This window comes from Loxodonta africana, chromosome 1, assembly GCF_030014295.1.
Source record: "Loxodonta africana isolate mLoxAfr1 chromosome 1, mLoxAfr1.hap2, whole genome shotgun sequence".
Classification (NCBI taxonomy): Eukaryota; Metazoa; Chordata; class Mammalia; order Proboscidea; family Elephantidae; genus Loxodonta; species Loxodonta africana.
In genome coordinates this window covers 82,348,045-82,360,535 of record NC_087342.1, presented here as the reverse complement: position 1 = coordinate 82,360,535, position 12,491 = coordinate 82,348,045, and the positions used below count along the sequence as shown (strand labels likewise).

At 39.6% G+C, this 12,491-nt stretch overlaps 1 non-coding gene across 1 annotated transcript; it reads left to right on the top strand.

The window, feature by feature from the left end:
• Positions 1 to 3,448: 3,448 nt before the first annotated feature.
• TRNAF-GAA (transfer RNA phenylalanine (anticodon GAA)) lies at positions 3,449 to 3,521 on the top strand. The gene has a single exon. It is a non-coding gene; the product is annotated as a tRNA-Phe (tRNA).
• The last annotated feature ends 8,970 nt before the right edge of the window (positions 3,522 to 12,491 follow it).

The window sequence follows — 12,491 nt, the reverse complement described above, 5'->3', positions numbered from 1 at the left end:
TATTCCAGTGTTTAGAAAAGGACTTCCCAAGGCTGTCTCTTAGGGCTGGCAAATTCATCATGTAAACATTCCATGGGGCAAAAAGTAAACAGTGTTTCAATCAGTGTACAAGCAGAACTATACAAACCTCTTTCTGTGCCCAGTGAAAGGCATTACATATTTTCTAGCTCCCCAAATCCAAAATATCCCTGAATCCTGACTTTTTCTTTCTCCTTGCTATCTCTGCTTTTTGTCATCCCTATCTTTTTCCTCTGAATTACTGAAAGCTTTGCACTTCTACCTAGAGTGGGACAAAGCAGACTGTGGCTAGGGAAAGTGCTATCGTTTCTTTTTCCATTATGATTCTCTTCATATTCCTGTAGAGCAAAGAGAGGGGAGAGAGGAGTGAAGAAGCAAAGCTTCTATCAGAAGTAACTACAGCAAAATGAAAGGCTTCAGCCTAAGAGAAATAATTAGATTAAAACAAAGATTGCCTAAACAGGGACTTGACCCCTGGACACTGAGATGAAAACTCCAATGCTATACCAACTGAGTTACACAGGCCCTTTTCTGTGTTTTTTTTTGTGTGTGTGTGTGTGTGGGTGTTTTTTTCCGGAGCCTGTCTTTTTTGGTTAATTTATGGAAGTTCCAATCCACCAGCCACGGCTTGGAAATCCTATGGGGCGCTTCTACTCTGTCCTTTAGGTTCTCTATAAGTTGGAATTGATGACAACAGGTTTGCTTTTTGGTTATATGTGACCAGTTGCTTTCATATTGAGTGTTTTCAAATAGCTTTTCTTGAATGCTCTTCATTGCCAAGAAGATTTTGTTCGAAAGAGACGTTGTCATCTCTCAGATCATTTCCTTTTTTCTCTCTTTGCCTTGTATCACTTTAGATTTTTGGAACCAGAATGGCTTCCCCTAGAAAAGCACTGCCAAGTTTCTGACCATACTGGTGAAGGACTTCATTACTTGCCAAGTGTTGTGATTTTATCCCAGTTTCTCATTCCCTATGTGCACCTATTTTTCTGGAAGCAACACTCATGCTACTCTTTGTATCCCTCTGCACTGTCTTGTACATCATCCTTGCAGTCTTGGGAAGCAGAGGAGAAAGGAGTTGAAAGAGAGAGAATTTGAAGATGAAGGGAACATTCCATAAAGGTGGGTAAACAAGGCAGCCTGAGTTTAATCCTCTACATCTCTAGGTTTGCTTTTCTTCATGAAGCACTTCCCTATCATGTGTGAGGCACTTCTTCTTCTCATTTTTTTCTCTCCCTCCTCCACCTTTTTCTTCTTCTTCTCTTCCCTCTTTCTGTCTTTATTCACTGTTTGCTGCCCACATCCAAGGAAAAAGGATAATTATCTTGATGAAGAAATGTACCTTAGAACATACTACCTAGAATATGATCCAAGACAGTTCGTTCCTTTTGACCTACACTTGGAGAAAATAAGGTACAGGGAATCTGGGAACAAACAAAAGGGAAGACTTTTGGTGAGAAGAAAAGATTAACCTCTCTGGGAAGGAAAGACTAAGCTGGTCATGGAAGAAGAGTATTGTTTATTTCTGCAAATATCTTGGCAATTCTAAGAATGGAAGACTGTGAAAATTGAGAGAATTTGTAATTGCTTTTCTTTAGGAATTCATGTATTTCTCATCTCTCCTACCCTACGAATATATAACGCATCGATTGGGGATCTGCCAATTGGACCAGTGCTCCAGGGACCAATTTAGAATCCATAGCCCTGGGTGGTGTAGTGGTTAAGTGTTATGGCTGCCAAACAAATGGTCAGCAGTTCAAATCCACCAGGCCTCCTTGGAAACTCTAGGGGGCAATTCTACTCTGTCTTATAGGGTCGCTATGAGTCAGAATCAACGCTCCGGCGGTGGGTTTGGTTTTTGGTTTAACCCTGGGCCACCTGCATATCGGGTGATTCTTCTACTTGTTGGTAGAGAATCAAGTTGTTAAAGCCTATGTTATGAATGGATTATAATAAAATATTTTCCTGGCATTAAATGCAGGCATTTCCGACAAGGTGTACTATTGTTTAGGCTTCCAGACCTTTCTCCCTCAAGTAATGCCACCTTATTTTTAAGACAGGGAAGGTCTAAATATAGCATTTTTTTTATGGCTCCCCCTTTCCTCATGCTGTCATCTGCACGCCTTTATTTCAGAGTTCAGTTCTTGGCTCATGTTTCTCTACCCAAATGCACCATTATTATCAGTGACTAGAGGAGAGTGCCTTTCAAGAAATATGTCATTTCTTATAATCTCACAATTTATTACTTCTAAGTAATTGTGATCTTCACGGGTTTCAGCTGCTAATTGATTTCTGTTTTGAATGTGGTTGAAGTTTCTTCCTTTTGCAAAGTGAAAAGTTTGAAAACAAACCCAATGCTCCCTAACAACATTTTCACTTTTAGGTTTGGACTACTTCTTTAGTGTATTGCTCCAGTGGCCTGATGGACAACGCCTCTGATTCTGGATCAGAAGACTGAAAGTTTGAGTCCCTTCTTGGTGCCTTGTTTCTGGTTTGGCAAGCAGTAGAAGCCCCTTGAATTGACCTCCAATGGCCAGTGTTTATTTTAGGAAATGTAAGTAACTCAGATGTATCTGTGTATCCTTATCCTTCTCTCCCCTCCCTCTCCTCACACCCGCCCATAGCCCTTTGGCTGCATGCATCTCCCTCAGGAATCTGATGTGATATTAAATGACCACCTTATGACGTTATATAAAGTTCTAAAGAGAAGGAACTGGAATTCTGTTGGCATATGTAAGAAATGTACTTGCCAGTACTCTTGTGATTTTACTTCAGCTGGGTGTATGTGTGTGGTGTGGGGTGTTTTCTACAATATGGTGTTTGAAAACCTCCAATGAAAGTCCTTTTATGATTAACCAGAATAATCGCTCAGCAAACCATGCAACTCATCTGCTTTTTATAATTCCCCACATTTCCGTTCTTGTCTCCTTTCGAAAACACTTTTTGCGTATTCGTATGGAAATAAACACATTGTTTGATGGATTATGTTTCCCCATTTCTACTCCAGAACAAGAAGCCCTTCACACTAATGTGCTCAGTAACCCTCTGTTCCCCATTACAGTGTCACTAAGAAGAACACAGAAAAGGAAGGACTGAAAGAGGAGAGAAAGAACAGCCTCGATCATTTCTTTAGGAATTTCCTTAGTTTTCTGAGTAGTGTTTGGAGCGTGGGACAGCCTGAGGTTACCAAGCAGAGAAGCTTCTCCCTGTTTTACCTTCCATTCTTGGCACTCCTCCTCTACCAACCCATCCACAGTCTTCAAAAATTGGAAAACACTTTTCAGACGTGGATGGCAACAGACCTCACAGAATTTCAGGTTTGTGAGTAGGTAATATTGCATGAGATTTACATTTACAAACGTACAAGTCCTGTAAACAATACTTTAAGGTATAACTAAACTGGCACCCCGCGCCCCTCCCGCACACGGCAGCCGAAATAGCTCAGTTGGGAGAGCGTTAGACTGAAGATCTAAAGGTCCCTGGTGCATTCCCGGGTTTCGGCAGTTCTGTTGACATATGCATAATTATTATTATCCTTTTTTTTTTTTTATATAACAGTTGCATTCCAAGGCTTTAGGATTCTAATAAAACTAACTGTAAATAAAGTTAAGCAAAAACTTGTACGGAAGGAGGGCGCAGCTCAGTGGTAGACCGCATGCTTTGTATGTAAGAGGATTAGGGATGGATCCCCAGCAAGTCCAGAGTTTTCTTCTGTTTAAACACTGTTTAAAGTCATTCTTTAAGGAAAGAAAGAGCCCCCGGGTCGTCCACTAGTTGAGAACTGGGCTACCAACCAAAGGGCAACTGGCAGATTCTAGGAAACACTATGGAGCAGTTTTATCTTGTCCTATATTGTTCCTATGCGTCGGAATCCACTCAACAGCAACCGTTTTATTTAACTTTTCCCCTGAAGGAATACCGATGTAGTTCTCCTAATATTTTCCATATCATTCCTGCACACATACAAAGGAAAAACATAACCCGGTGGATTCCCTTGAGTGCTCTTCCATTCACAGGCTGTGAGCCTCTACATCCCCTAATTTGACTGTGACAACCCAAGGAAGACGTTAATAAAGAAAAGAAATGAAGAACCGGATCCCAACGGAATCACTTGAAACACCAGGCAGAAAAGCCTGCACGTTAACAGGTGGTTCACTTTGGCTCCCATTTGTACTATCATTAAAGAGGCAGACAGGCAGAAAAAGGGATGGGGGAAGGGTCCCCCGGAAAGTTTTCTTTAGTTCACTGTGTTTTCTGGGACAAAGGATGGAGCAAAAGCAGAGAAGCCCCCTTAATGCCCTTGGATTTCTGTACCGGTGCTCCGTCTAAAAATGAGAGATGGACGGCTGTAGGCCCTGAGTCTTTTTAGATGAGCGAGCAGCGTGGACTCTGGGCAAGGTAACGAAGACTGTCAGGGAATTAGAAGCTTTCCTAATAGGAAAGGAGAAGAAATAACTAGAACTAACACATTCCCAATTGATATTCCATAATATCAATTTTCCTGTATTTCCTTACTCCATTTTCCTCCTTATTTTAAATCTTTAAATAAAACTTTTACTGGGAACCTCAGTTAACATCAAAAAGAGGTAGACACATGTGAAGAAGCAGGGAAATATTTTTCTATCAAAACGGAAAATAGATACAGGTAGTTTCCGACTTAGGCCATATTTGAGTTACAATGAACCACACTTAAGACCCTCATGTTTTTTTTGGCTGTCCATCTTGTCGTTAGTAGTGTGTTCTGCATACAATCTTTGTTATGTTATCGTTTGCATGCCAAGCACGCAAAATAAGTAAAGAACGAATTTTTTAAAATATTGACAAAGAAGGCAACAATAAGGAAAACTTAAAAAAAAAAAAAAGATATTCGAGTAACTTGAGAATTGCCTTGGGACACTGGCCTTAGTGGGGGACTACTACAAATAAAGGGTGAACGTGTCACAGGTATGCTGAACACTTCCTCTGTAAAGAACAGCAGCCGACTCTGTTCCTTCACAGTCAATCTTATCACATCTGCTTCGTATGACCAGTAAAGTTCCAGGAATTTCTAGTGCACTGCTGCTAACTTTCTAATGCCTTATGGATTGAAAAATGCCTCTATTTCTGTATGTATTTCTGTTAAGTCGAAGCATCTTTAGGAAGACACAGAATTTGATGTTTGCTCCCACCACTGCCTTCTGGCATGTCATTACTTCTCAATTTTCTTCCCCCTCAAAAATATCCATAGCGGATAGTCAGGAGAGAGACTGCTTGGCTCCAAGTCTGATTGGCCTCAAGTTGGTCATGTTCCTGGGGTCAATTATTTATTTATTTTAGGAAGGATTTTATCAACAGAGGTAATGTGATCATTTCATGTGTTATCTCCTTTTCCTGTTATCCACTTGTTCTCTCCAAGCACTTTAAGAACACGGTAGGAAAAATTGAAAGGAGAGTTTGGGGAGAGTAATACTGGCTTCATACAATGAACTAGGAAGTATTCCCTCCTCTTCTATTTTCTGGAAATGATTGTGCATAGTCTGTGTTAACTCTTTCAATATTTGTTGGAATATTCTAATTAATCTTTCTGGGCCTGGTGATTCTTTTATTGGGTGGAGGTGTTTTAAAATTGCTCAATCATATATCCTTAATATAGTGCTATTCAAAATACATATTCATATTGAGTGAGTAGTGGCAGTTTGAGTCTCTTGATCAGTTGGTCCATTTCAATTATGTTGTCAAAATCATCTGTGTAGCATTGATTATACTATTTCCTTACTGTTCTTTCCTTGTCTGTAGTCTATAATGATATCCTCTCTTTCATTCCTGATTCTGACACTTTGGGTTGTCCCCCCTTTTTTTGGTTGCTTTTTTTTTGTTTTCAGTCTTCCTAGAGGTCTGTTAAATTTATTCATCTTTTCAGACAACCTACTTATTGTTTCACTGATTTTCTTTATTTTGTTTACTTTGAATTTAATTTATTTCTGCTCTTATTTTTACTATTTCCTTCGTTCTGCTTGTTTTGAGTTTATTTTGCTCTTCTGTACCCCTCTTTTTAAAAAATTTTTAGATTCTTGAAGACAGAGCGTAGATAATTGATATGAGGCTTTCTTCTTCTGTATGCATTTAGTGCTATAAAATTCTTAGTACTGCTTCAGTGTGTCCCAGAAATTTTGACATGTTGTGTTTTTATTTTTATATTCTTGAGACTTCCTCTTTGACTTATAGATTGTATAGAAGTGCGTGGCTTAGTTTGCAACTTGGAAAATATGCTTTATGTTTCTGTGACTGATTTTTAGTTTGATTCCATTGCGGTCAGAGAACCCACTCTGTATGATTCAATTCTTTTAAATTCGTTGAGGTTGTTTGATGGCCAGGAGTATATGCTCTATCTTGATACATGTTCCTTGGGGGGTTGAAAGAATGTGCATTCTGCTCTTGTTTGGTGAAGTTTTATATAAATGTTGATTAGGTCTGTTGACTGATGGAGTTTTTTAGTCCTTGTATATGTTTGTTGATTTTCTGCTTTGTTGCTTTTCAATTATTTAGAGATAGGTGTCGAAGTCTCCAATGATAATTGTGGATTTGCCTACATCTCCTTTTGATTCAATCAGTTTTTTTTCCACATAGTTCTCACCTCTGTTATTTGGTGCATACACATTTAACCCTTCTATTCAGGTAGTCCCAATTGTCTCATGTTAGTGTCACAAAGAAACACACAACTGTTTTTTTTTCCCCATCATTAGTAATACGTAATATAGTGTGTAATTTGTTACTGTCACCATATCTATAAGATTGTATGTAATTTTTCCAACCTCCCAAGACAAATGAAGCTTGGATTTATAAAGATACTACTAATAAAAGGCAGTAATAATGAAAACTGAAAAGAAGAGAAGAGGTATTTGACTTACAGCAGAACCAACTTAGGAAGGAGTCGTTAGAACGGAACCCTGTTGTAAGTTGGTGACTTCCTGTTCCTTTTGGTGGATCGATCCTTTTATCATTAAGTGGTATCTATCTCTGTCCTTATTAACTTTTTTTCTGAAGCTTTCATTATTTGATGTAAATATAGCCAATTGAGTTTTCTTTTCGTTAATGTTTGCATGATATATCTTTTCAAAAATTCTCTTAGATTTCTACCTGACCATATAGTTACATATATGCAATGAGTTCCTTGTAGACAACTTATACAGGCAGTTCCCACGTTACAAAAGTCTGACTTCAGGACAACTGCTTTTGCCCTTTAATGGTAGTTAAATTTGCCCTAACTTTGAAATAATTGAGCCAACCCTACTCCACCAAATTGTTCATCACAACCACTGTTACATGCTGCATGACAGCTTTTAAATCATTGAAGAGGCTTCCAGCCTTTCTTGCAGTAAAGGAAGGCTAAATAAGAAACACATGTGCTTGCTTTGACTTTTCTACAAATTAAAACAAAACAAAAAAATTTTTATTGTGCTTTAAATGAAAGCTTAGAAATCAGGTCAGTCTCTCATACAAAAATTTATATACATCTTGCTATATACGCCTAGTCACTCTCCCCTAATGAGACAGCGCACTTCTCTCTACCCTGTATTTCCGTGTCTATTCAGCCAGCTTCTGTCGCCCTCTGCCTTCTCATCTTCCCTCCAGACAGGAGCTGCCCACATAGTCTCATGTGTCTACTTGATCCAAGAAGCTCACTCCTCACCAGTATCATTTTCTATCTTATACTCCAGGCCAATCCCTGTCTGAAAAGTTGGCTTTGGGAATGGTTCTTATGTTGGGATAACAGAAGGACCATGACCCCTGGGGTCCTTCTAGTCTCAGTCAGACCATTAAGTCTGGTCTTTTTAGGAGAATTTGAGGTCTGCATCCCACTTCTCTCCTGTTCCTTCACGGATTCTCTGTTGTTTTCCTTGTCAGGAAAGTCATCGTTTGTAGCCAGGCACCATCTAGTTCTTCTGGTCTCAGGCTGATGTTTATCTACAGATCTGAATTAAAGAATTAAACACAGAGTTAGGAATGGCTACTATTTCTTTTTCAAGTCTGCTTTTCTTCAGATTCCTGTAGAGCAAAGAGTGAAAAGAGAGGAGTGAAGAAACAGAGCTTCTAAGAGGAGTACTTAGGGTAAAATGAAGGGCTTCTATGTAAGAAAAATAATGAAGAGTAAATAAAATCCCCTGAAAAGGGACTTGAATCCTGGACCCTGAGATTAAAAGTCTGATGCTGTACCTACTGAGCTCACAGACCAGCTTATGTATGTTTTCTTGAGCATAACTTTTAGGTTTCTATACTGCAGTTGCAATCCTCTAGCCACTCTTTGGTTCCCCTGTAGGGTCTGATCTTCTCTGTCCTACAGGTTCTCTGTGAGTCGGAATCGACTTGATGGCAACGGGTTTGGTTTTTGGTTATATGTGGCTAATTGGTTTCATACTTCATGTGTTCAGATAGTTCTCTTGAATTCTCTTTGTTGCCAAGAATACTTTGTTTGAAAGAGGTGCTGTCTTCAGTTAGATCATTTCCCTTCCTTCTCTCTTTCCTTGTATCTCCTGAGATTTTAACGACCCGTACAGAAAGCACTGCTGGGTTTCTGACCATACAGCTAGATGTGAAGGACTTCATTACTTGCCAAATGTGCTGATTTGTCCCTTTGCTTCTTATTCCCCACCCGCACTTACTTTTCTGGAAGCAACACGAATGCTACTCTTCTTCATATCCCTCTGCATTGTCTTGTACATTTTTCTTGCAGCCTTGAGAAACAGGAGAAAAGAGTTGGAGAGAATTTGAAGACCTATGAACATATACCATAATGATGGGGAGGTCAGGGAGCCTGGGTTTAATCTTCTAAATCTCTGTGCTTACCTTTCTTAATGATGCAATTTGTCTACCAATGTGAGCCACTCCTTCTCACTTTCTTTCTCCTCTTCCTCTTCCTTTTCTTTCTTCTCTTCCTTCTTCCTGTCTTTATTCACTGTTTGCTGCCACACCCAAAGGAAGAGGAGAATCATCCTGATGAATTAATGTACATTAGGACATACCATCTCGAGTATGATCCAAGATAGTTCATGAGTCTTGATCTAAAACTTGAGAAAATACTGTACAGGGAATCTGGGAACAAATGGGGAAGTTTTGGTGTGAAGGAGACTAGCCTCTATGAGGAGGAAAGACAGAGTATGTCTTCTGGGAAAAGAGTGTTGTTTATTTCTGAAGAAAACTCTGTGCTTCCAAGAAACCAAGGCTATGTGAAAACTGAGATAATTTGCAATTGCTGTACTTTAGGAATTTGTGGATTTATTCTCTCCTTCCCTATGAATATATAAGGCATAGTTGGGGTTGGGTCACACAAAATTGCTTGGAGTCATTTGTGAATCAATAGAAAAAAAGCTAACTTTTAAGCAAAATGCCTAAGAGTTAGCATTTCAATAAGAGAAGTGCCCTTCCAAGGTATTTTGGTTCTCCTCTCCTCACATGAAGTAGTTTGGAAGTCACCAAATTGCACATCAGACCACTGGAAAACTGACCAAGGGAGGTTTGGGACCCACTACCTTGTTCCACCTCCGTATCAGGTGATAGAGGATCAAGTTGTTAAAATCTATGCTATGAATGAATTCTGATAAAATATTTTGCTGGTGTTAAAAATAGGCACTTCTGACAAGAGGAGCTCTTGTCTGAGATTCCAGACCTTTCTCCTTGGAGGAATGCCATCTTATCTTTGAGACAGGAAAGGCCTGAACATACCAACCTCTGGAACTCCCTCTCCTCATGCTGTCATCTGCACATCTGTATTGAAGAGTTTACTTCTTGACTTGTATTTCTCCATCCAAAAGCATCATTATCATCTGTGACTTAGAGAAGAGTGCCATCGAAGAAATACGTCACTTTTGATCACAGCACAGTTTATTAATTCTATGTAATTGTTTTCAGTGGTTTCAGCAGTTAGTTGATTCCTTTTTGAATGGTGTTAAATTTTCTTCCAATTTCAAAGTTAAACATCTGAAAATGGAAACCGAAGACTATGGAAATTTGAAGGCTTCCTAAAACAAAAGTACAAGAAAGGGCAGAATCAACACATTCCCAATTGATAATCCATAATATCAATTTTCTTGTATTTCCTCCTTATTTTAAGTCTTTAATACAACATCCACTGGAAACCTCTGTTAACATCAAAAGGAGGTAGATAGATGTGAATAAGCAGGGGAAGGTTTTTCTCCCCAAATGGAATACAGATCCAAGTATTTACGACTTAGGCCGTATTTAAGTTAAAGTGAACTACACTTACCATCACCCTTTTTTCTACATCTGATCGTTAGTAATACGTCCTACACATAAGGTTGCTTATGTTATCATTGTCATGCTAACTTTGCAAAATAAATAAAGATCGAATTCTTTAAAATATTAGCAAGAAATTGCAACAGTAATACAAACTAAAAAAAAAAAAAGAGAGATATTTGAATTAAGAATCGACTTGGGTCACCGTCATTAGTGGGGGACTACTACAAATAAAAGGTGACTGGGTCATGGGTGGTGGTGTAGAGGTTAAGAGCTACATCTGCGAACCAAAAGAACAGCAGTTAGAGTCCACCAGCGCTCCTTGGAAACACTGCAGGGGGGTTCTACTCTGTCCTACAGGATCCTTGTGGGTAGGAATCGAATCCATGGCAGCGAATTTTTGTATTTGTTTTTTTGGGATCACAGGTATGCTGTATGCTTCCTTTATAAAGAAGATAGGCAGCCTCTCTTCCTTCACAGTCAATCTGATCACATCTGCTTTGTATGACCAAGAAACTTTTCAGAATTTCTGGTCCATTGGTTGTACCTTTTGAAGATTTCGAATGCTTAATGGTTTCAAAACTACCTCTAAGACTGTATTTCCTTGAATCAAAGGTCTTTGGAAGACAGAAAGAGATGTTTGTTCCCAGCTCTCCAGTCTGTCCCTTTATCAAGCTGGGATGCCTTTACTTCTCGATTTTCTCCTCCCACACAAAAATACACGGGAGTTACTCAGGAGAGAGACTGTCTGGCTTGTAATTTTAACTGGCCACATGTTGGTTGTGTTTCTGAGGTCAAATATTTATCCTTTAGGATGTATTTTATGCACAGAGGCAATGTGGTCATTCCATGTATTCGCTCTTTTTTTTTTTTTTTTTCTGTTATCCACGTGTTCTCTCTAGGCCCTTTAAGCAAACACGAGTATGTTTTCCACAGTGAGTATTGCACAGGGGAGCAAGGAATGGGGAGAAATTAGGGTGCTGTGAGCAGAATTACAAATTCAAGCCCCAACCCTAGATCCACTGAATCCGTGGTTCAAGCCCTCCAAGTGATACAGATGCCAAAACTTCAGAAGCACTGCTGTGTACATTTGAGAAGGAAATGCTAAGGGCCAGGGGTGTGCTGAGGAGAAAGACTGGCTCCTGGGGTTTGCTGTCCATTCCCAAGTGGTTGCTCTATTTCCCTTACATGAAGATTTTCTCATCTTTTCAAGACCCCCAATAGATTAGGTGACTTTGGAGTTCACAGAAAACATCCCTTGTTTTTTCTGGATGAATTCACAATGGAAGCAAAGTGATGCTCTCTAGTCAAAAAACCTGAAGTCCAGTCAAGCTATTTGGGTGTCTGTTATGCATTGAGTTGTGTCCCACCAAACAAGTGTGGTAAATCCTAACCTCCATGCCTGTGGTTACAATCACGTTTTGAAATGGGTAGACTTGGTTATGTTCACGAGGCAGGATTAGTGTTGGGTATATCTGGAGTCAAGCATTTACAAGATATAAACGGAGCAATTAAGCAAGCAGAGATGGCATAAGATAGATGCCATGCCACATGGAGATCTCCAAGGAACCAGGGAACAAAAGCTGAAGAGAAAAGGAACTTCCCCCAGAGCTGACACAGAGAGGAAGCCATCCTCTAGAGCTAGTGTCCTATAAAACTTATAAAAAAAAATAAAAATCCTTATAGCCTCTGTTAATTAATGGTGTTCACTTGTGGTATTTCTCTTATAGCAGCACTAGATAAGTAAGACAGAGTAGTGGTCCTCAATTTGAAATTCAAGCTAAAAAGACTGCAAGTTCCAAAACAGAGACTGTAATCTTTATCTCTGTCCTCACAGAAAGACTTGGCAGTCTGGACCCTGCTGCTTCTCCAGGTGCCACAGTGTGATTAGGCCAATCTTCTGGTCTCGGATCAAGTTGTTAAACCTATAACATAAGAGAATTGCAACTATTCTTGGCATTAGGCAGGCTTGTGATCTGAAAGAGGTTGCTTTGTGGCTAACAGGCCATTCCTCTTCCTCCTTGGAGGAAATTGTGCCGCTACACACTTTCTTCTTTATGCCCCCATATGCATTCTTGTTTCCTAAGCCACTGCTTTCTTTCTGTTGGACTCTTGTAAGGAACTTCAGTTGTATGGCAACCTTGGCTTTCCGGATTCTTCACTCTTCCAAGAACCGGATGTAAGCAGTATAGAAGTCCACTGCAAAAGTATGGGTGAGCTTTGTCCTAGCATAGAAACACCAC